The sequence below is a fragment of the Brachyhypopomus gauderio genome, chromosome 10, assembly GCF_052324685.1.
Source record: "Brachyhypopomus gauderio isolate BG-103 chromosome 10, BGAUD_0.2, whole genome shotgun sequence".
Lineage (NCBI taxonomy): Eukaryota > Metazoa > Chordata > Actinopteri > Gymnotiformes > Hypopomidae > Brachyhypopomus > Brachyhypopomus gauderio.
This window is the reverse complement of record NC_135220.1, coordinates 22,133,340-22,155,673: the sequence shown is the minus strand read 5'-3', so window position 1 is coordinate 22,155,673 and position 22,334 is coordinate 22,133,340. Positions and strand designations below refer to the sequence as shown.

At 39.0% G+C, this 22,334-nt stretch overlaps 3 long non-coding RNA genes across 3 annotated transcripts; 2 read left to right on the top strand and 1 right to left on the bottom strand.

Moving 5' to 3' along the window:
* The first annotated feature begins 13,226 nt into the window (after nt 1-13,226).
* LOC143525972 (uncharacterized) lies at nt 13,227-15,360 on the top strand. The gene is made up of 2 exons (XR_013133787.1): nt 13,227-13,280; nt 13,480-15,360. It is a non-coding gene; the product is annotated as an uncharacterized LOC143525972 (long non-coding RNA).
* LOC143525971 (uncharacterized) lies at nt 14,488-16,037 on the bottom strand. The gene is made up of 3 exons (XR_013133786.1): nt 15,564-16,037; nt 14,956-15,222; nt 14,488-14,620 (listed from the first exon to the last, which is right to left on the bottom strand). It is a non-coding gene; the product is annotated as an uncharacterized LOC143525971 (long non-coding RNA).
* Nucleotides 16,038-16,222: 185 nt separating this feature from the next.
* On the top strand, nt 16,223-19,712 carry LOC143525970 (uncharacterized). The gene is made up of 3 exons (XR_013133785.1): nt 16,223-18,577; nt 18,963-19,059; nt 19,537-19,712. It is a non-coding gene; the product is annotated as an uncharacterized LOC143525970 (long non-coding RNA).
* The last annotated feature ends 2,622 nt before the right edge of the window (nt 19,713-22,334 follow it).

Below are 22,334 nucleotides of genomic sequence, written 5' to 3'. Positions count from 1 at the left end.
TTGTCACATGCGGTAACATGCCCTATCTACACATTCCATTTCACTGCAAATTTTAATACATTACATGAAATTAAGCAGTATTGTATTGTGACTTTTGCCAAATCTGCAGGTAATTGGTAGACGATTGCGTCAGTTGAAACAAATTTGGAAAGGACTAAAGGAAACCAAGGTGTGGTCACTGTTGATTGAAAGGAAAGATGTGCAGGTTTTTCCAAAGGAAAGTGAATATTCACTTATGCCACAGGTATGTTTATGTACATATTTTTTAAAGAAAACAATTTTCGATAACACATTTATGTGGTGTACATGACCTAGACATATACAAACAGCAGGAGTCTTGAGTGCTTTTGTTTTTAAGATATTGCTCCCGTACATACGCTGGCCCACTGAAAGCAGTGCAGATGATGATGATGACGACTGACCACTGGAAAACAAGTGTCGCATCTCGGGATATTTTCAGCAGTTCATTGAGACTGGTATGAGTTTCTTTCAATTATTATTGTGCTGTTAGCTTGTGCTGTTAGTGTTGTAAGTGTAGCTTTAGCACCTCCTATTAGTGATTTTGTAAATAGTCAGTAACATCACAGGAAGTAGAAAGTTCATGGATGTTTTACATGTGTTTGATGACTGACAGATAATCCACATGCATCTGCCTTCATCCTTCGTCTTTCGTGGTATCGTCTGTATGTATAGTTCTATCATGATATATTGCAATATCAGATAAATTTATTCTGTAGCTGTCATATATTATTGAAGCCAAATGTTTATAGTGCACTAATACAGTGTCAATGTATGCTATGTTACACTGTAGGGACCGTGTATTATTACAATAGTATATGTTGTAATTGTATTTTGTTGTAGTTTTTATTCAGTTTCACACTGATGATGATCATTGTTACACATGTTTATTACTTTTTCTTGGAATTAGAAATGTTGACATTCGTGTCCATCTTTCAATTACAGGAAATACCGAAAGGACATGCCTATTTGAAGGTGAACCTGATCATCTGGTCCCTTCATCATCCCAGTTCCTCATTGAGGGTGACATGTTTCTAGTAGCTGGACGGATGCTGGGACATTCTTACATGGGGGGCCTCGGCTGCCTGGACTCAGCAGAGCAATTGTCCATGATTCACCTGAGACAGCCACAGTGCAAATAGAAGATTGTCCTGACCATGATATACGAGAAATCATCAAATTGGTATGTACATCATGTGTTTAATTTTTTTTTCTTTCTATTTTTATTGAAAAAGTTGTTGCAGCCATTTATGTCCAGGTTGATGGAGATGATGAACTCAGTGAAGATGAATGCCAGGCTGTCCTTGAATCTTTCTTGGGATCTACCTGGCCCAACCAATACAAACAGAAGGTGGCTCTTTGAACGCCTTTTGTCACATGCGGTAACATGCCCTATCTACACATTCCATTTCACTGCAAATTTTAATACATTACATGAAATTAAGCAGTATTGTATTGTGACTTTTGCCAAATCTGCAGGTAATTGGTAGACGATTGCGTCAGTTGAAACAAATTTGGAAAGGACTAAAGGAAACCAAGGTGTGGTCACTGTTGATTGAAAGGAAAGATGTGCAGGTTTTTCCAAAGGAAAGTGAATATTCACTTATGCCACAGGTATGTTTATGTACATATTTTTTAAAGAAAACAATTTTCGATAACACATTTATGTGGTGTACATGACCTAGACATATACAAACAGCAGGAGTCTTGAGTGCTTTTGTTTTTAAGATATTGCTCCCGTACATACGCTGGCCCACTGAAAGCAGTGCAGATGATGATGATGACGACTGACCACTGGAAAACAAGTGTCGCATCTCGGGATATTTTCAGCAGTTCATTGAGACTGGTATGAGTTTCTTTCAATTATTATTGTGCTGTTAGCTTGTGCTGTTAGTGTTGTAAGTGTAGCTTTAGCACCTCCTATTAGTGATTTTGTAAATAGTCAGTAACATCACAGGAAGTAGAAAGTTCATGGATGTTTTACATGTGTTTGATGACTGACAGATAATCCACATGCATCTGCCTTCATCCTTCGTCTTTCGTGGTATCGTCTGTATGTATAGTTCTATCATGATATATTGCAATATCAGATAAATTTATTCTGTAGCTGTCATATATTATTGAAGCCAAATGTTTATAGTGCACTAATACAGTGTCAATGTATGCTATGTTACACTGTAGGGACCGTGTATTATTACAATAGTATATGTTGTAATTGTATTTTGTTGTAGTTTTTATTCAGTTTCACACTGATGATGATCATTGTTACACATGTTTATTACTTTTTCTTGGAATTAGAAATGTTGACATTCGTGTCCATCTTTCAATTACAGGAAATACCGAAAGGACATGCCTATTTGAAGGTGAACCTGATCATCTGGTCCCTTCATCATCCCAGTTCCTCATTGAGGGTGACATGTTTCTAGTAGCTGGACGGATGCTGGGACATTCTTACATGGGGGGCCTCGGCTGCCTGGACTCAGCAGAGCAATTGTCCATGATTCACCTGAGACAGCCACAGTGCAAATAGAAGATTGTCCTGACCATGATATACGAGAAATCATCAAATTGGTATGTACATCATGTGTTTAATTTTTTTTTCTTTCTATTTTTATTGAAAAAGTTGTTGCAGCCATTTATGTCCAGGTTGATGGAGATGATGAACTCAGTGAAGATGAATGCCAGGCTGTCCTTGAATCTTTCTTGGGATCTACCTGGCCCAACCAATACAAACAGAAGGTGGCTCTTTGAACGCCTTTTGTCACATGCGGTAACATGCCCTATCTACACATTCCATTTCACTGCAAATTTTAATACATTACATGAAATTAAGCAGTATTGTATTGTGACTTTTGCCAAATCTGCAGGTAATTGGTAGACGATTGCGTCAGTTGAAACAAATTTGGAAAGGACTAAAGGAAACCAAGGTGTGGTCACTGTTGATTGAAAGGAAAGATGTGCAGGTTTTTCCAAAGGAAAGTGAATATTCACTTATGCCACAGGTATGTTTATGTACATATTTTTTAAAGAAAACAATTTTCGATAACACATTTATGTGGTGTACATGACCTAGACATATACAAACGGCAGGAGTCTTGAGTGCTTTTGTTTTTAAGATATTGCTCCCATACATACGCTGGCCCACTGAAAGCAGTGCAGATGATGATGATGACGACTGACCACTGGAAAACAAGTGTCGCATCTCGGGATATTTTCAGCAGTTCATTGAGACTGGTATGAGTTTCTTTCAATTATTATTGTGCTGTTAGCTTGTGCTGTTAGTGTTGTAAGTGTAGCTTTAGCACCTCCTATTAGTGATTTTGTAAATAGTCAGTAACATCACAGGAAGTAGAAAGTTCATGGATGTTTTACATGTGTTTGATGACTGACAGATAATCCACATGCATCTGCCTTCATCCTTCGTCTTTCGTGGTATCGTCTGTATGTATATTGTTTATTTACTTATATTTAGTTCTATCATGATATATTGCAATATCAGATAAATTTATTCTGTAGCTGTCATATATTATTGAAGCCAAATGTTTATAGTGCACTAATACAGTGTCAATGTATGCTATGTTACACTGTAGGGACCGTGTATTATTACAATAGTATATGTTGTAATTGTATTTTGTTGTAGTTTTTATTCAGTTTCACACTGATGATGATCATTGTTACACATGTTTATTACTTTTTCTTGGAATTAGAAATGTTGACATTCGTGTCCATCTTTCAATTACAGGAAATACCGAAAGGACATGCCTATTTGAAGGTGAACCTGATCATCTGGTCCCTTCATCATCCCAGTTCCTCATTGAGGGTGACATGTTTCTAGTAGCTGGACGGATGCTGGGACATTCTTACATGGGGGGCCTCGGCTGCCTGGACTCAGCAGAGCAATTGTCCATGATTCACCTGAGACAGCCACAGTGCAAATAGAAGATTGTCCTGACCATGATATACGAGAAATCATCAAATTGGTATGTACATCATGTGTTTAATTTTTTTTTCTTTCTATTTTTATTGAAAAAGTTGTTGCAGCCATTTATGTCCAGGTTGATGGAGATGATGAACTCAGTGAAGATGAATGCCAGGCTGTCCTTGAATCTTTCTTGGGATCTACCTGGCCCAACCAATACAAACAGAAGGTGGCTCTTTGAACGCCTTTTGTCACATGCGGTAACATGCCCTATCTACACATTCCATTTCACTGCAAATTTTAATACATTACATGAAATTAGGCAGTATTGTATTGTGACTTTTGCCAAATCTGCAGGTAATTGGTAGACGATTGCGTCAGTTGAAACAAATTTGGAAAGGACTAAAGGAAACCAAGGTGTGGTCACTGTTGATTGAAAGGAAAGATGTGCAGGTTTTTCCAAAGGAAAGTGAATATTCACTTATGCCACAGGTATGTTTATGTACATATTTTTTAAAGAAAACAATTTTCGATAACACATTTATGTGGTGTACATGACCTAGACATATACAAACGGCAGGAGTCTTGAGTGCTTTTGTTTTTAAGATATTGCTCCCATACATACGCTGGCCCACTGAAAGCAGTGCAGATGATGATGATGACGACTGACCACTGGAAAACAAGTGTCGCATCTCGGGATATTTTCAGCAGTTCATTGAGACTGGTATGAGTTTCTTTCAATTATTATTGTGCTGTTAGCTTGTGCTGTTAGTGTTGTAAGTGTAGCTTTAGCACCTCCTATTAGTGATTTTGTAAATAGTCAGTAACATCACAGGAAGTAGAAAGTTCATGGATGTTTTACATGTGTTTGATGACTGACAGATAATCCACATGCATCTGCCTTCATCCTTCGTCTTTCGTGGTATCGTCTGTATGTATATTGTTTATTTACTTATATTTAGTTCTATCATGATATATTGCAATATCAGATAAATTTATTCTGTAGCTGTCATATATTATTGAAGCCAAATGTTTATAGTGCACTAATACAGTGTCAATGTATGCTATGTTACACTGTAGGGACCGTGTATTATTACAATAGTATATGTTGTAATTGTATTTTGTTGTAGTTTTTATTCAGTTTCACACTGATGATGATCATTGTTACACATGTTTATTACTTTTTCTTGGAATTAGAAATGTTGACATTCGTGTCCATCTTTCAATTACAGGAAATACCGAAAGGACATGCCTATTTGAAGGTGAACCTGATCATCTGGTCCCTTCATCATCCCAGTTCCTCATTGAGGGTGACATGTTTCTAGTAGCTGGACGGATGCTGGGACATTCTTACATGGGGGGCCTCGGCTGCCTGGACTCAGCAGAGCAATTGTCCATGATTCACCTGAGACAGCCACAGTGCAAATAGAAGATTGTCCTGACCATGATATACGAGAAATCATCAAATTGGTATGTACATCATGTGTTTAATTTTTTTTTCTTTCTATTTTTATTGAAAAAGTTGTTGCAGCCATTTATGTCCAGGTTGATGGAGATGATGAACTCAGTGAAGATGAATGCCAGGCTGTCCTTGAATCTTTCTTGGGATCTACCTGGCCCAACCAATACAAACAGAAGGTGGCTCTTTGAACGCCTTTTGTCACATGCGGTAACATGCCCTATCTACACATTCCATTTCACTGCAAATTTTAATACATTACATGAAATTAAGCAGTATTGTATTGTGACTTTTGCCAAATCTGCAGGTAATTGGTAGACGATTGCGTCAGTTGAAACAAATTTGGAAAGGACTAAAGGAAACCAAGGTGTGGTCACTGTTGATTGAAAGGAAAGATGTGCAGGTTTTTCCAAAGGAAAGTGAATATTCACTTATGCCACAGGTATGTTTATGTACATATTTTTTAAAGAAAACAATTTTCGATAACACATTTATGTGGTGTACATGACCTAGACATATACAAACGGCAGGAGTCTTGAGTGCTTTTGTTTTTAAGATATTGCTCCCATACATACGCTGGCCCACTGAAAGCAGTGCAGATGATGATGATGACGACTGACCACTGGAAAACAAGTGTCGCATCTCGGGATATTTTCAGCAGTTCATTGAGACTGGTATGAGTTTCTTTCAATTATTATTGTGCTGTTAGCTTGTGCTGTTAGTGTTGTAAGTGTAGCTTTAGCACCTCCTATTAGTGATTTTGTAAATAGTCAGTAACATCACAGGAAGTAGAAAGTTCATGGATGTTTTACATGTGTTTGATGACTGACAGATAATCCACATGCATCTGCCTTCATCCTTCGTCTTTCGTGGTATCGTCTGTATGTATATTGTTTATTTACTTATATTTAGTTCTATCATGATATATTGCAATATCAGATAAATTTATTCTGTAGCTGTCATATATTATTGAAGCCAAATGTTTATAGTGCACTAATACAGTGTCAATGTATGCTATGTTACACTGTAGGGACCGTGTATTATTACAATAGTATATGTTGTAATTGTATTTTGTTGTAGTTTTTATTCAGTTTCACACTGATGATGATCATTGTTACACATGTTTATTACTTTTTCTTGGAATTAGAAATGTTGACATTCGTGTCCATCTTTCAATTACAGGAAATACCGAAAGGACATGCCTATTTGAAGGTGAACCTGATCATCTGGTCCCTTCATCATCCCAGTTCCTCATTGAGGGTGACATGTTTCTAGTAGCTGGACGGATGCTGGGACATTCTTACATGGGGGGCCTCGGCTGCCTGGACTCAGCAGAGCAATTGTCCATGATTCACCTGAGACAGCCACAGTGCAAATAGAAGATTGTCCTGACCATGATATACGAGAAATCATCAAATTGGTATGTACATCATGTGTTTAATTTTTTTTTCTTTCTATTTTTATTGAAAAAGTTGTTGCAGCCATTTATGTCCAGGTTGATGGAGATGATGAACTCAGTGAAGATGAATGCCAGGCTGTCCTTGAATCTTTCTTGGGATCTACCTGGCCCAACCAATACAAACAGAAGGTGGCTCTTTGAACGCCTTTTGTCACATGCGGTAACATGCCCTATCTACACATTCCATTTCACTGCAAATTTTAATACATTACATGAAATTAAGCAGTATTGTATTGTGACTTTTGCCAAATCTGCAGGTAATTGGTAGACGATTGCGTCAGTTGAAACAAATTTGGAAAGGACTAAAGGAAACCAAGGTGTGGTCACTGTTGATTGAAAGGAAAGATGTGCAGGTTTTTCCAAAGGAAAGTGAATATTCACTTATGCCACAGGTATGTTTATGTACATATTTTTTAAAGAAAACAATTTTCGATAACACATTTATGTGGTGTACATGACCTAGACATATACAAACAGCAGGAGTCTTGAGTGCTTTTGTTTTTAAGATATTGCTCCCGTACATACGCTGGCCCACTGAAAGCAGTGCAGATGATGATGATGACGACTGACCACTGGAAAACAAGTGTCGCATCTCGGGATATTTTCAGCAGTTCATTGAGACTGGTATGAGTTTCTTTCAATTATTATTGTGCTGTTAGCTTGTGCTGTTAGTGTTGTAAGTGTAGCTTTAGCACCTCCTATTAGTGATTTTGTAAATAGTCAGTAACATCACAGGAAGTAGAAAGTTCATGGATGTTTTACATGTGTTTGATGACTGACAGATAATCCACATGCATCTGCCTTCATCCTTCGTCTTTCGTGGTATCGTCTGTATGTATAGTTCTATCATGATATATTGCAATATCAGATAAATTTATTCTGTAGCTGTCATATATTATTGAAGCCAAATGTTTATAGTGCACTAATACAGTGTCAATGTATGCTATGTTACACTGTAGGGACCGTGTATTATTACAATAGTATATGTTGTAATTGTATTTTGTTGTAGTTTTTATTCAGTTTCACACTGATGATGATCATTGTTACACATGTTTATTACTTTTTCTTGGAATTAGAAATGTTGACATTCGTGTCCATCTTTCAATTACAGGAAATACCGAAAGGACATGCCTATTTGAAGGTGAACCTGATCATCTGGTCCCTTCATCATCCCAGTTCCTCATTGAGGGTGACATGTTTCTAGTAGCTGGACGGATGCTGGGACATTCTTACATGGGGGGCCTCGGCTGCCTGGACTCAGCAGAGCAATTGTCCATGATTCACCTGAGACAGCCACAGTGCAAATAGAAGATTGTCCTGACCATGATATACGAGAAATCATCAAATTGGTATGTACATCATGTGTTTAATTTTTTTTTCTTTCTATTTTTATTGAAAAAGTTGTTGCAGCCATTTATGTCCAGGTTGATGGAGATGATGAACTCAGTGAAGATGAATGCCAGGCTGTCCTTGAATCTTTCTTGGGATCTACCTGGCCCAACCAATACAAACAGAAGGTGGCTCTTTGAACGCCTTTTGTCACATGCGGTAACATGCCCTATCTACACATTCCATTTCACTGCAAATTTTAATACATTACATGAAATTAAGCAGTATTGTATTGTGACTTTTGCCAAATCTGCAGGTAATTGGTAGACGATTGCGTCAGTTGAAACAAATTTGGAAAGGACTAAAGGAAACCAAGGTGTGGTCACTGTTGATTGAAAGGAAAGATGTGCAGGTTTTTCCAAAGGAAAGTGAATATTCACTTATGCCACAGGTATGTTTATGTACATATTTTTTAAAGAAAACAATTTTCGATAACACATTTATGTGGTGTACATGACCTAGACATATACAAACAGCAGGAGTCTTGAGTGCTTTTGTTTTTAAGATATTGCTCCCGTACATACGCTGGCCCACTGAAAGCAGTGCAGATGATGATGATGACGACTGACCACTGGAAAACAAGTGTCGCATCTCGGGATATTTTCAGCAGTTCATTGAGACTGGTATGAGTTTCTTTCAATTATTATTGTGCTGTTAGCTTGTGCTGTTAGTGTTGTAAGTGTAGCTTTAGCACCTCCTATTAGTGATTTTGTAAATAGTCAGTAACATCACAGGAAGTAGAAAGTTCATGGATGTTTTACATGTGTTTGATGACTGACAGATAATCCACATGCATCTGCCTTCATCCTTCGTCTTTCGTGGTATCGTCTGTATGTATAGTTCTATCATGATATATTGCAATATCAGATAAATTTATTCTGTAGCTGTCATATATTATTGAAGCCAAATGTTTATAGTGCACTAATACAGTGTCAATGTATGCTATGTTACACTGTAGGGACCGTGTATTATTACAATAGTATATGTTGTAATTGTATTTTGTTGTAGTTTTTATTCAGTTTCACACTGATGATGATCATTGTTACACATGTTTATTACTTTTTCTTGGAATTAGAAATGTTGACATTCGTGTCCATCTTTCAATTACAGGAAATACCGAAAGGACATGCCTATTTGAAGGTGAACCTGATCATCTGGTCCCTTCATCATCCCAGTTCCTCATTGAGGGTGACATGTTTCTAGTAGCTGGACGGATGCTGGGACATTCTTACATGGGGGGCCTCGGCTGCCTGGACTCAGCAGAGCAATTGTCCATGATTCACCTGAGACAGCCACAGTGCAAATAGAAGATTGTCCTGACCATGATATACGAGAAATCATCAAATTGGTATGTACATCATGTGTTTAATTTTTTTTTCTTTCTATTTTTATTGAAAAAGTTGTTGCAGCCATTTATGTCCAGGTTGATGGAGATGATGAACTCAGTGAAGATGAATGCCAGGCTGTCCTTGAATCTTTCTTGGGATCTACCTGGCCCAACCAATACAAACAGAAGGTGGCTCTTTGAACGCCTTTTGTCACATGCGGTAACATGCCCTATCTACACATTCCATTTCACTGCAAATTTTAATACATTACATGAAATTAAGCAGTATTGTATTGTGACTTTTGCCAAATCTGCAGGTAATTGGTAGACGATTGCGTCAGTTGAAACAAATTTGGAAAGGACTAAAGGAAACCAAGGTGTGGTCACTGTTGATTGAAAGGAAAGATGTGCAGGTTTTTCCAAAGGAAAGTGAATATTCACTTATGCCACAGGTATGTTTATGTACATATTTTTTAAAGAAAACAATTTTCGATAACACATTTATGTGGTGTACATGACCTAGACATATACAAACGGCAGGAGTCTTGAGTGCTTTTGTTTTTAAGATATTGCTCCCATACATACGCTGGCCCACTGAAAGCAGTGCAGATGATGATGATGACGACTGACCACTGGAAAACAAGTGTCGCATCTCGGGATATTTTCAGCAGTTCATTGAGACTGGTATGAGTTTCTTTCAATTATTATTGTGCTGTTAGCTTGTGCTGTTAGTGTTGTAAGTGTAGCTTTAGCACCTCCTATTAGTGATTTTGTAAATAGTCAGTAACATCACAGGAAGTAGAAAGTTCATGGATGTTTTACATGTGTTTGATGACTGACAGATAATCCACATGCATCTGCCTTCATCCTTCGTCTTTCGTGGTATCGTCTGTATGTATATTGTTTATTTACTTATATTTAGTTCTATCATGATATATTGCAATATCAGATAAATTTATTCTGTAGCTGTCATATATTATTGAAGCCAAATGTTTATAGTGCACTAATACAGTGTCAATGTATGCTATGTTACACTGTAGGGACCGTGTATTATTACAATAGTATATGTTGTAATTGTATTTTGTTGTAGTTTTTATTCAGTTTCACACTGATGATGATCATTGTTACACATGTTTATTACTTTTTCTTGGAATTAGAAATGTTGACATTCGTGTCCATCTTTCAATTACAGGAAATACCGAAAGGACATGCCTATTTGAAGGTGAACCTGATCATCTGGTCCCTTCATCATCCCAGTTCCTCATTGAGGGTGACATGTTTCTAGTAGCTGGACGGATGCTGGGACATTCTTACATGGGGGGCCTCGGCTGCCTGGACTCAGCAGAGCAATTGTCCATGATTCACCTGAGACAGCCACAGTGCAAATAGAAGATTGTCCTGACCATGATATACGAGAAATCATCAAATTGGTATGTACATCATGTGTTTAATTTTTTTTTCTTTCTATTTTTATTGAAAAAGTTGTTGCAGCCATTTATGTCCAGGTTGATGGAGATGATGAACTCAGTGAAGATGAATGCCAGGCTGTCCTTGAATCTTTCTTGGGATCTACCTGGCCCAACCAATACAAACAGAAGGTGGCTCTTTGAACGCCTTTTGTCACATGCGGTAACATGCCCTATCTACACATTCCATTTCACTGCAAATTTTAATACATTACATGAAATTAGGCAGTATTGTATTGTGACTTTTGCCAAATCTGCAGGTAATTGGTAGACGATTGCGTCAGTTGAAACAAATTTGGAAAGGACTAAAGGAAACCAAGGTGTGGTCACTGTTGATTGAAAGGAAAGATGTGCAGGTTTTTCCAAAGGAAAGTGAATATTCACTTATGCCACAGGTATGTTTATGTACATATTTTTTAAAGAAAACAATTTTCGATAACACATTTATGTGGTGTACATGACCTAGACATATACAAACGGCAGGAGTCTTGAGTGCTTTTGTTTTTAAGATATTGCTCCCATACATACGCTGGCCCACTGAAAGCAGTGCAGATGATGATGATGACGACTGACCACTGGAAAACAAGTGTCGCATCTCGGGATATTTTCAGCAGTTCATTGAGACTGGTATGAGTTTCTTTCAATTATTATTGTGCTGTTAGCTTGTGCTGTTAGTGTTGTAAGTGTAGCTTTAGCACCTCCTATTAGTGATTTTGTAAATAGTCAGTAACATCACAGGAAGTAGAAAGTTCATGGATGTTTTACATGTGTTTGATGACTGACAGATAATCCACATGCATCTGCCTTCATCCTTCGTCTTTCGTGGTATCGTCTGTATGTATATTGTTTATTTACTTATATTTAGTTCTATCATGATATATTGCAATATCAGATAAATTTATTCTGTAGCTGTCATATATTATTGAAGCCAAATGTTTATAGTGCACTAATACAGTGTCAATGTATGCTATGTTACACTGTAGGGACCGTGTATTATTACAATAGTATATGTTGTAATTGTATTTTGTTGTAGTTTTTATTCAGTTTCACACTGATGATGATCATTGTTACACATGTTTATTACTTTTTCTTGGAATTAGAAATGTTGACATTCGTGTCCATCTTTCAATTACAGGAAATACCGAAAGGACATGCCTATTTGAAGGTGAACCTGATCATCTGGTCCCTTCATCATCCCAGTTCCTCATTGAGGGTGACATGTTTCTAGTAGCTGGACGGATGCTGGGACATTCTTACATGGGGGGCCTCGGCTGCCTGGACTCAGCAGAGCAATTGTCCATGATTCACCTGAGACAGCCACAGTGCAAATAGAAGATTGTCCTGACCATGATATACGAGAAATCATCAAATTGGTATGTACATCATGTGTTTAATTTTTTTTTCTTTCTATTTTTATTGAAAAAGTTGTTGCAGCCATTTATGTCCAGGTTGATGGAGATGATGAACTCAGTGAAGATGAATGCCAGACTGTCCTTGAATCTTTCTTGGGATCTACCTGGCCCAACCAATACAAACAGAAGGTGGCTCTTTGAACGCCTTTTGTCACATGCGGTAACATGCCCTATCTACACATTCCATTTCACTGCAAATTTTAATACATTACATGAAATTAAGCAGTATTGTATTGTGACTTTTGCCAAATCTGCAGGTAATTGGTAGACGATTGCGTCAGTTGAAACAAATTTGGAAAGGACTAAAGGAAACCAAGGTGTGGTCACTGTTGATTGAAAGGAAAGATGTGCAGGTTTTTCCAAAGGAAAGTGAATATTCACTTATGCCACAGGTATGTTTATGTACATATTTTTTAAAGAAAACAATTTTCGATAACACATTTATGTGGTGTACATGACCTAGACATATACAAACAGCAGGAGTCTTGAGTGCTTTTGTTTTTAAGATATTGCTCCCATACATACGCTGGCCCACTGAAAGCAGTGCAGATGATGATGATGACGACTGACCACTGGAAAACAAGTGTCGCATCTCGGGATATTTTCAGCAGTTCATTGAGACTGGTATGAGTTTCTTTCAATTATTATTGTGCTGTTAGCTTGTGCTGTTAGTGTTGTAAGTGTAGCTTTAGCACCTCCTATTAGTGATTTTGTAAATAGTCAGTAACATCACAGGAAGTAGAAAGTTCATGGATGTTTTACATGTGTTTGATGACTGACAGATAATCCACATGCATCTGCCTTCATCCTTCGTCTTTCGTGGTATCGTCTGTATGTATATTGTTTATTTACTTATATTTAGTTCTATCATGATATATTGCAATATCAGATAAATTTATTCTGTAGCTGTCATATATTATTGAAGCCAAATGTTTATAGTGCACTAATACAGTGTCAATGTATGCTATGTTACACTGTAGGGACCGTGTATTATTACAATAGTATATGTTGTAATTGTATTTTGTTGTAGTTTTTATTCAGTTTCACACTTTCTACGTTATTAAACCTGTGGACAACCTGTGGTCTTCAGAGTATTAATGGAAGAGAAGTGTTCAACCTTGCTGCCAGTTCCTCCTCTGCACAGTGCAAAGTTGGAAGGACAGTACAATTATGGTGATTGCGTTACATTTTGCTATTGTTTGTTGGTTGGCGAGTACATTATTTACATAGCCCGCTAGCTAGTAGCCACACGGCAATCGCGGACAATCTCTAATAGTAGCAAAAAAAAAAAAGATGCAGCTCATTGTGAGCTATTTTTAGAACAGGCCCGCGGGCGACTCATGACGTCCTTGCGGGCGCCATGTTGGTGACCCCTGCTCTAGAGGATCTGTTGATTTTCTAAGTGGAAAAAATTTTCTTTGACCATGGTTACATTTTACCATATATATATCCTATATAGACATAAATATATATATATTAGTGGTGGGCCGTTATCGGCGTTAATGCCGTTAACGGCCCACCACTAATTTTTATTATTACTTTTATTAACATGCTGACTGTGCAAGCATTGTTACAATTGTGCATGTCTTTGAATGTCTGTTTACATTCTGCAGAGAAGTGTTTCTCTACTGTAATGCATAAACCCTTTTTTGTTACCATACACCACCTTTCATTAACAAAATATTGGTCACAAGTGACAATCTTGGAAGTACATAAACTTTTATTTGTGTTCTACTTGACATTGTGAATTACAAATAAAATTGTAATGAATACATTTAAGCTTTTATGGGATATCTTTATACTTCCTATTAGGAAACTACTAGTTTTAAGACATTGATGAAAACTTAAATGTTTAAGGCAATAGTGTCTTAACATTTCCAGTCTTTTCTATTTGAAAACGATCCACTGCAGCAGTTTTCTTGCCTTCACCCCCATCATCCTCCAAAACACATTCATAAACCTCTCACTCAAAGAGTCTGGTAGAACTGCACAGCAGCCATGTAGATGTCAGCACCACGTGACTGTGATGTTGCTCTGGGGTCAATGAGGTCTCTGAGTGCTGTAAACTGCTCTGCTGTAAGTGGACAGCCTGTTGCAGCAACATGAATTCCAGCATTTCTAATGTGAGGTAACCCACTGCTCTCCCAGTCAATCTCTGGGATGTCCAATGCCTAGATAAAAAATAAAAAAGCAAAAATCAAGGAAGTGCGTTGTACCAACCAATAGTTTGAGATTTCTTATAGTACTTAAACCTGACCTGGCTTAAACCAGGGGTTCTAAACCCTGGTCCTGGAGTACCTCATGCCCTACATGTTACTATTTACCCTGCATCCATACCACCAAATACGTTCATTAACAAACCCTCTATTAGGTTAAGGAGGTGTGTTAGAGGAAGAAATACACAAAAATATGCAGGACTGGGTAATCCAGGGTCAGTGTTGAATCAAAAAAACTTCCAAGTGTATTAGAGTAAATACAGACATGTGATGGGTAACAACATACCCACCTCCTCATTTTGGGGCTCCTGAACTGGCTGATAAACGTGTCCTATTGCCCACAGTTGGTTTGGAGTCCTGTTGCCTTCTGGTGATTGTCCCAGCCATCTTGAAAAATGTCTAGGTCATCTTGAAGTCTTGGTACAAAGGTATAATGGCAACAGAAAATGTATGTTTGGTCTGCCATGTCAAGATAGTTGCCTTCCTCAAGATAGTGGAGGACATCATAGTACACGCTGGTCACTGCAGTCCACACATCTCTCCATAATCTCTCGATACTAAAAAGTAAAAGTACTGCACCTCAGAAGACAGTAAGTACTGCTGTAGTAGCCTCCATTTACAATATGGAATGGTCCTGTTTCGAAATAATTACTTATAGAAAGCATGTTAGAATTCCTGAATAACATTAAAATTTGGGTTAAGGCCAAAACACAGGTAAAAGCATGTAATTTTTAATCAACTAAAAGCGTTAATTGTTACATTAAGAGCAGAAAAATCATCAAAGCCTACAATGTTACTTGAAAACAAGACTACAGTTTGTGTATCCTTAATCTCAGAGATCTTCACAGGATTAAAGAGAATATGAGAATGTCTGATACATATTTTGGTTTAAACGCACCGCTGGTTGTGGACACTTTTTCCAGAAATGAAACTGCTCCTCCCAGTACCACGGACTGAACATGAAGCGTGCTATCTGGACATTCTCAACTCCCTGATCCCCCCTTACTCTAGAATGTTGCAGAATATATAAAAATAAAAAATATGTGAATGGCACAATTATTAACTTAATGGTACATATTTGCTACTAAGCAAAGCACTAGCAATGGCAAGGTCATGGGTTTGGCTGAAACAATTGTGAAAATTTTGTAATTAAAAGAGCATTTAAAAAATATGTAAAATATTACAATATGCTCAACATTTATTGGAAAAAAAAATTAAAAGCTTAAAACAGTGTAATTGTCATTATGTGCACATTTTATAGAGTACTGTAACATACCTAAGAGGGAAGCCAAATAATAACAGTTTTCACATTGACAAGGAGTTAATGCTGGTAATGTAAGAAATAAAAACAAAATTTAAAAAGGTACTGCAATTCAATATATATATATATATATATATATATATATATATATATATATATATATGTATGTGTGTGTGTGTGTGTGTGTGTGTGTACAAAAACGAAAACAGTAAACACTTATCAAATATACAGAGAAGTATACAGATGCTGTTTGAAAACAACCCCCCCCCCCCCCCCCCCCCCGGACACCATCTTGTCAGCTACAGCGCTGCCCTATTACACCGTATCATCTGCCACAGCGAGACCTGTTCCAGAGGCCCGCCTGGGGCCTGCACCCGTTCCAGAGGCCCGCCTGGGGCCTGCACCCGTTCCAGAGGCCCGCCTGGGGCCTGCACTCGTCCAGCCATGCAGCTGTCCATCTGGTCCCTGTGCATGTTTGTCTTACCATTGTGTTAACCTCTTCCCCTACTCCCAGACCGCTCTCTTCTTGACTTCCATCTGTCTTCCTCCGTTATCCGCTCTGTCTCCCCCAGGCTCATTCCTATGTCTCAACCAGACCCCCCACGTTTGCTCTACTCCTCAATCCTGTTCCCTTGCCCCAACCAGTTTCCTGTCCTGGCTGCCCATTTGGGTCAGAGCACTCCGCGGGGTGAGACACTTCTCACCCTCAGTGTTCCCCTTCCTTGTATTGTTTACCTGTTCCATGCCTGTTCAGCCCCTCGTTTGTCATGTTTCATCTGTGTCATGTTCCTGTCTTCAATTAGTTTACTCTAGTCTTTGCCAAGTCTGCAGCCATCTTTAAAATGAATGGTTCATAACAAAATGGCAGTGGATTCTGTATATTAATACAAGCTTTTCATGTGTACAAAATTGTATGCGTTTATGGTAGCTTATGTTTGTTGAGGGTTTTCTCTTAACCCTCATGTTGTCTTAATATTCTGTATATACCCCGTAAAAAATGACCATGGCAAGGAAAAACTCCAGGAAGAACCCATTCTCCATTGGGCGCCCAAGGTAAGTGACTTGCAAACATTAGTTAGCTAACTAAGTTAGCCTACTCTGTACTAGCTAGTAGCTAACAAACCTGTTAACTAGTGGTAATTATAGCAAGTAGCTGTTAACGGAGGGCTATTTATCTAACGTTAATGTAACAAAGTAGTACAGCATATTTTCAGTTTTAAATGAGAATGTCAAGATGTGTCTGTAACAAGCCTTTAGCTCTCCACAGGTGAAGTTGTCAGTAAGCTAATCAAGCTAACTCTCCCCCTTTCAAATGCAGTGTCAGATATAGTGAATGAGGAAGTAGTGGTGCAGGCAAGGTGTTACCGGTCGATGAGAAAAAACGAGGAGCCCCATACACTACAGGTTTCTCAATGTTCAGGAGTCCGAAACGATGCCCTACTCCGTATTCCTTAGAAACATCCACATGCATTAGCCGGTGCCCTCTAGTGCATTATATTTTATTTCTTCTTACACACCTGATAACGTGACCAGTGAAGGTAGCTACAGGGCAAGTGTTCTAATAAACTGGCAACTCTTTGTATATCACAAATGAGTAGAATCAGGTTCACTAAATGAGGGCAAATGCAGAAATGTTAATGCTGTGGGGCAGGGGCGATTTTAGGATCTGGTCTTTAGGGGTGCCCAGCCCCCAGTGCTCACAGAGGCACAATACCAAAGTATTGCGCAGGTACAGAGCAAGGTTTTTGCATAATATAATATTTAAAAAATGTGTTGAGCCAGGGGGTGCTGAGCAACTTCACGGTGGTGCTTTAGCACCACTAAAAATACCCTAGCCTCGCCCCTGCTGTGGGGTCCTCAGGACTGCTGTAAGGATTGCCACATCATTGGACACCTAAGTCTAATGCAGTGCATGGTAGGATTTAAACTGTTCCTCAGTTTAATTTCAGGCACACAAAAAAAACAAATCTCAAAACTATGTAGTGAATAGGGTGCAGTTTTGGACAGTTTAAAGTTTATAATTTGTTCCTTTCAGTTACATTGATCAGCCAATACATGTTGGGTTTCCAAATTTTGCTTTAGTTTTAAACTGAAGCTGCAATACTAATGTGGCTATTAATTACTGAAAGTCAAGAGTCACCTGAATCCTTAAGTTCTATGTCTTGAATCATATCGACTAGTCTGAACTCCCTACAGATCTTGTATGCTGTTTTAGTGGATTGAGGTAAGTTTTGGGCTTGTAGTTATGGAAACGGTTTGGGTGATAATTGGCATCCAGTGATTCAAAGTCTTTTAAGCTTTGCGGCTCCATTTTTTTCACTGAAATAGGGGAAAATGTTTTTGCCAATCTGCTACACTTAAGTGGAAAATTGTGAGAATTAGATTTTTTTAACTTAACCATTCCTTATGAGTGAGTGTATTCTTATAGTGTAACATCTGCATCTTTTATTCTAATGTTGTTGTTCTTTCTTTCAAGGTTGTACTGCAAGCAGTTATGAAGCCTGTGGTGTTAAACAGCTTCGGCTTTGTGTAACCATTTGGTTGCACTGCTTTTTCAAGCTGCACACTACAGCACAATGGGGGCAAAAACAGTGCCACCACCACTATCATGCACTAGTGTCCTTCAAACATGGCACAGACCAAGGAACCAGGTAAGATGTCTGAACCAGTTTGATAGTTTAAAGTTTGCAGGTTCAAATTGTTGGTAAACAGTTGCATCCTGCAGTCAAGCAGTTGGTCTTCACAGTATATTAGTGCCCGTGTACGCCCCATGCTATATACTTATACTATATATGACATTCCCATACTTGCATGGGACTGTTATGTCTGATATACCAAACAATGTCAGTGTCACTGCTGTGAATGTGGTACAGAGGGGGTATTTTGCAGATCAGCTGCGGCTCTGCAGACAGTAATTGTACACTTAAGGTCACTGTGATGTATTGACCTGATAAAATGGCCAGTGAAGGTAGCTACAGGGCAGGTGTTTTAATTAACTGGTAACTCTTCTGGTGACTGTTTCTGCATTTGTTAAAGGGGATTCGTCCAGAACCCATAGATGAACTTGTGGTACGGAAGCCAAAGGCACCAGGACGAAGCTGTGTTAAGTCTACATTCTATCGAGCATACCCAGGTGAGTATTTTAATAATATAATTTGGTATAATTAAGCAATAGAGAGGGACTGTGTTATTCATGATAACATAACACACAACCTCGAGAGTTGCTTTTATACAACAGTTTTTACAAAATAAAGAAAGAAAATAAGTCATAGAAGCCCTAAATGTCATACTGAATATGTCTTAATATTGACAATACTTTATAACGAGAGACAGCACTCGTTATACATGTGGAACTAGTTTTTGGTGGAAGATATTGTCAATATTAAAGCATATTCAATATGAAATTCAGGGCTTCTTTGATTTATCCTCTTTATTTTGTAAAAATTGTTGTATGAAAGCAATAGAACACTTGAGGGCATGTGTTATCGCGAATAACATCACGTCTGTGATGATGATATTCGAAATAACACACTCCCTCTCATGTTCTGTTGTTTTAACATCGCCCACGCCTTTTTAGCGGTTGGTAGGACTGATAGTTTTTGTTTTTTAGGACCCCTTCCTGACCCAGCAGTTTTATCAGCTGGAGCCCTGTTAAGAGACCTTAGACCGATTTCTTCCGTTACCTTCAAGTGCGCAGTTTTGCTAACTCAATGAACCCCCAGTTTCCACTAACTCCACAGTCTACACCAGGCGTACTCAACTAAATTTGTCCGCGGTCCAATTTTGCCAGATACCTGTGACCTGAGGTCCGTTGCGGGGGTGGCGAACGTAAGTTGTTGAGCGGGGGGGGGGGGTGGCGAACGTAAAGCCTTGAAAATGGACCTTGAAAGTGACGTACAAGTGCTTGAATTCCACCTTATAAAGGTGTATGAACCCTGAAAACGTGACTTTGTTCATTGCGCTGAAGCGCGGCGCGCGCGAAGTTACAAAATTCGAGAGGTGCACGACCTCGCGAACCGACAGCGCGCGAGGCACGCGCGCACACGCGGAGCCACAGCGATTACGTCATTTTCGCCGCGCGGACCCTCGCGCCGCTCGCGAAGCGTCAACCAGGCAGGCTTTTATTTTAAATTGTTGAGAGGGTGGCGAACGTAAGTTGTTGAGCGGGGGTGGTAAACGTAACACTCGTGACGGAGTGTTTTGTCAATAGCCCTGAAATAAATGCTCCGGTTTTGTTTTGGTCCGTATCCAGTTAATCAGGAATGAGATTGGGTCCGGACAGGACTGCGTTCGGGTCCGGATCCGGACCGCGGTCCGCCAGTTGAGTACCCCTGGTCTACACCATTCGATGAGTTTTTAAGACCGCAAACTACATTTAAGAAAATTATTTCTCATCTATACAACTTAATTAGCTCGGTCCAAACTACACCCTTACTGAATCTTAAAGAACAATGGGAGAAGGATCTAGGTGTGCCCCTGCCCGATGATGACTGGCAGCAAATATTGTATAGGATCCATTCATCATCCTATTGTGCCAGACATGGAATGATCCAATGTAAAGTCTTTCATCGGGTATATTGGACTAAAGTTAGACTTAACAAAATTTACCCAGATGTGGACCCAAAATGTGATCGCTGCCACCAAAGTCCCGCCTCCCTAATACACATGCTCTGGCAGTGCCCATCACTGTTCACATTCTGGACTGAAATCTTTTCAACACTATCAGAGGTTTTGGAGCTACAGTTTGATCCTAACCCTGTCACAGCCGTATTCGGTGTTACACCACCTGAACTGTTCTTGCCAAAATATCGCTCTGATTTTGTGGCCTTTGTGACCTTATTAGCAAGACGTCTAATTTTATTAAAATGGAAGCTCCCTGCTCCACCCACATATCCCGAGTGGATCAGAGATGTCCTTCTGTATTGTACTCTGGAACGAATTCGATGCACTCTGAACGGTTCTCTCTCCAAATTTGAAAGATCATGGAAGCCTTTTTTTGCTTTTATGGAAAAGCTTTTACTTACAGCAATTCCAGAATAACGATATGACCTCTCTCCCTGTCTTCAAGGCCTGATATGCTGTTGTTGTTCAGAATCGTGTAAAAGCCTGATACAGAGTAAGATATGGAGTGACGAGCTCCTTGCTTAGCGCCTAGGGACTATGTCTATGTAAGGAGGGGTTGGGGTGTTCTTTTATTTTATTTTATTTTTTATTTTATTCTCCTCTCTCTTATTAGTTCACTCACTCTGTGAGATGAATGTGTATGTGTTGTCTTATGAACCTGTGCAATGGAAATCTCTGTAATATATGTACTCTGCTCCCCTATGTTCAGTGTTAAAATTAAAACTGACAATAAAAAGATTTACTCAAAAAAAAAAGAGACCTTAGACCACAACCAGGAATTTGCAAGGTCTTGTGCGGCTTATCTGATATGAGAGAACTGAACCATGTGGGACAGGTCCAAATTTTGAGTCCACTAAAGTCATATCAGTGTCCACCAGTGGTAACACAAGAAATCAGTAAGCATGGTAATGCCCCCTTATTCCCACAGCTTCCAGTACATGGCTAAAATTTGGAACAACATCTTCATTTTGTTCCAAATTACCATCACTTTTACCATTTAGAGAGTTTAGAGATCACTAGTGAGTTATCCAGCATCATTGAGAAGAACACAAGGGGCCTGTCAGAAAATCCACTGTGGAAGCAAGTGCGTCAGCCACGATTGACCTCCAGCAGATTTGGGGAAGTTTGCAATGTTCAGGGGGAGTCATCTAGTCAGGCTTTAGCAGTCAGGATCCTAAAGGGGGTGCGGCAGACGTCAGCCATGAAGAGGGGTATTGACCTAGAGCCAGAGGTCTTGCAGCAGTATAGTGACCTGTGTAATGTAGATGTGTTACTGTCTGGATTTTTAATACATCCTGATGCACCTTACCTTGGTACCAGCCCTGATGCTAAGGTATATGATCCTTCTGCACATCTTCCCTTTGGGCTTGCTGAAGTCAAATGCCCAAACATTGACTGTATATCGGACGCCACACACATCAGGTTCATCAATGGTCAGGCCAAACTGAAAAGGAACCACAAGTACTTTTGGCAGGTTCAAGGCCAGTTGGTAGTAACTGGTTTGCTCTGGTGTGATTTTATCACATCTACCAAAAGCGACCTCACAGTTGAGAGTTTGGCGAGATGACTCTGTGCTCAGGGAAATGAAGATGAAACTTGACCTTTTCTTTTTCAACACCTATATGGAAACCTATCTGAATGTGCAGTGATGGGCCAGCATTTTAGTATTAAAGGGGCTCATATCCTACATTTTTATGTAACATTCTTGTACATAATTCATTGTTTTTGTTATTGTGACTTTATTTTGCCTGCCAGTACAGTGGTACCTCGAGATACGAGCTGCTC